This window comes from Pteropus alecto, unplaced genomic scaffold (assembly GCF_000325575.1).
Source record: "Pteropus alecto unplaced genomic scaffold, ASM32557v1 scaffold189, whole genome shotgun sequence".
Classification (NCBI taxonomy): domain Eukaryota; kingdom Metazoa; phylum Chordata; class Mammalia; order Chiroptera; family Pteropodidae; genus Pteropus; species Pteropus alecto.
In genome coordinates, this window is record NW_006442117.1 from 4,983,307 (window position 1) to 4,986,493 (window position 3,187).

Here is a 3,187-nt window from a genome sequence, read left to right on the forward strand (position 1 = left end):
AAATCATATATGACAAATAAATAACTAATTTAGATTCCTATGTGGTATATGGGGGAAAGTAATGTGAGACAAACCTAAAAAGGCAGATTAAAACCACATTGGGAAAGATCTTGCATATCAGACAGATGAGTTTGTAGAAAATATTTTAGACAATAAAAATTAATAAGAAGTTTCTCTCTTCTCTTTCTCTCTCTCTCATATTAAGCTGTTCATAAAATAAAAATAAAAATACTTAGTAAAAAATAAAGTACAACTCTAAAGTTAATATTTGTAAGAGAATCTTTTTGTTCAAAGAGACAGAAGGATGACTAAGCACAACTTTCCTCCCCAAAGTTCTTCGCTCTGGGGTCTCTGTGATCACCACTCCCACAACTAGAGTGGCCAACCACTGCCACTGCTGCCCCTCTGTCCCCTGACCCAGAATGGATGCCTGAGTTTCCTTCCTCACAAATCCCATAGTGATGCAGAAAGAAAATTGGAACAACCAAGAAATAATTGACTGTAGACTAGTCTGCAAGGTGATACAGAGTTTAAAATCTAGATAACCTGGCATATAAACCATGACTTATCATCTTTGGCTATGACTCACTAAAGGCGACCTAGTTTACAGCTACTAGAACCTCATAGATTCTCGGAAATCACCAGAATTACACATCTGAACATAATCGAAGTCAAAGAAGGATATAATCACTCAGCTCTATAAATATCGTCTTTCAGTTCTAGCTTTCTGCTGAAGACCCACTTCATTTCCTGGCCAATTTATACTGGGTATGAATTCATCCTGTTCACTCACTTTCTCTCTGGCTTGCTTAGAATAACTTCATCAAAGCACAACATTAATGAACCCAATCACAGTGCTCTGCTGGTAAACATTTAGCAGTAGGCTCTCTAGGAATAACAAAAAATAGAACTGTTTTGTACAGTTTGCCTCTTTCTGTGGTGTAACTATCCCCACCATGTCCAAGCTACTAGTGTGAGGTCAATGAGTTAGGAGTTAGGAGGATCCAGGTGGGTTAGCTCCACAGCAATGCTATTTACATATAACAACAATAGCTTGCATTTGCTGAGTTCTTATTAAATTCCAGAGTGAGTGCTAAGCTATTAACATACATTCTTTCCTTTACTCTCCCAACAGCTCTCAAAAATATGCATTTTAAAAAATCACTCTTATGTATAAGGATGAAGGCATTAAGAATAAAAGAGGCTAAATTTCAAACTCACATAACTTGTAAATGGAAGAGCCATTATTTAATTCTCATTTGTCACTTCACTCCTGATGGGCATGTCCCTGTCTTAATCAGTAAGCTCTAGTGTTGGCATCAATTTTTTTCACCCAAGAATCTGCCTCAAATGTTTATATTTTTGAGTACTTTTCTATACATTCTCTTACAAAAGAGATAGCACTGATATAGACATTATTGCCATAAAAATTAATAAGCAGTAAAAAAATAAGCATCATTTTATAAATCTTGCCAATGTAAACTCTGTATAGGTAGGCAACGAATTAAATATGGTAATGAGAGGCACAAAAGTAACTATATTTTTATTCCTGAGTGACCAGAAGAATGGAATAATCATTAATTTTTTGGAATCTAACAGGTGTGAGGTAGTATCTCATTGTGGTTTTGACTTGCATTTCCCTAATGGCTAGTGATCATCTTTTCATATATCTGTTGGCCAATTGTATGTCTTCTTGGGAGAAGTGTCTGCTCGGGTCCTCTGCCCATTTTCAAATGGATCGTTTTTGTTGTTGTTGTTGAGTTGTAGAAGATCTTTATATATTTTGAATATTAACTCTTATTGGAGGTGTTATTTGCAAATATCTTCATTCTTCTGAATGTGGCTTTCCAATTTTACCAGCACCATTTATTAAAGAGGCTTTCTTTTCTCCATTGTATGCTTTTGGCTCTTTTGTCAAAAAATTCTTTACCCATATATATGTGAGTTTATTTCTGGGCTCAATTCTGTTCCATTGGTCTATGCGTCTTTCAAATGGCTATTATCAACAAGACAAGTAATAACAAGTGTTGGAGAGGTTGCGAAGCATAAAAAACCCTCATGCACTACTGATGAGAATGTGAATTGGTGCAGCCACTATGAAAAAGAGTATGGAGGTTCCTTAAAAAAATAAGAATAGAATTACCAAATAACTGAGAAATCCCTCCTCTCTGTACCCCAATAATTTGCAAACATTTATTTGTAAAGATATATGCAACCTGATATTCATTGCAGCATCATTCATGGTGGCTAAGACATGGAAACAACCGAAGTGTCCTATGATAGATGATTGGATAAAGATGTGGTACATATATACAATGGAATATTACTTAGCCATTAGAAAAGATGAAATACTGCCATTAGTAACAATCATAGATGGATCTTATCATGCTAAGTGAAAAAAAAACACAGAAAAACTTGAGAACAACATGCTTTCACTTATATGTGGGATATAAAACTGAAAGCAGTCTACGGCCATGCCCCCCTGAACATGCCCGATCTTGTCTGATCTTGGAAGCTGAGCAGGGTCGGGCCTGGTTACTACTTGGATGGGAGACCACCTAGGAAGACCAGGTGCTGTAGGCATTAAATAATAATAATAATAATAATAATATTCACATTATCTTGTGAGAAAGATATTATTATCCCAATGAGAAAAGTAAAAATCGGAGAAGTTTAGGTGTGATCTTGGGTAACACAGCTATAAGGGGTCAAATATATGGTGAGGGAAGGAGATTTGACTTTCGGTGGGAGTAAATAATTAATGTAATAGATGACGTATTATTGAATCGTACACTTAAAAGCTATATAATTTTACTAACCAGTGTCTCCTCAGTAAATTTAATAATTTTTTTTTTAAAAAGAAAATCAAATGTATTTTCTCTTTTTAATAAATCATCATTTTGAATTGATTAAAAATATATATTTTTGGAATCTGGAAAAGGTCTTGGTTTATGAGAACTACATTTCAGTGATGTTGATATAGGAAGAGATTTACAAGGAAAATATATTTTGTAGAGGCCATTCTGGCAAGATAAATGAGAAGTATGTTGGAATCATTTGGGCAAAGTGGGAACAAGGCAACTCATTTCCATGACCTTAAGTTTCTCAACTTTAAAACCCCAAGTTCGGAACACTGCTCAAATTAATTTCTCAGGAAATGATGAGAAGATTAACATGTTTTTATCGT

General features: G+C 34.9%; 1 pseudogene; it reads left to right on the forward strand.

Annotated features, from left to right (window-relative positions):
* Nucleotides 1-2,464: 2,464 nt before the first annotated feature.
* On the forward strand, nucleotides 2,465-2,583 carry LOC112470055 (annotated as a pseudogene).
* Nucleotides 2,584-3,187: the final 604 nt, after the last annotated feature.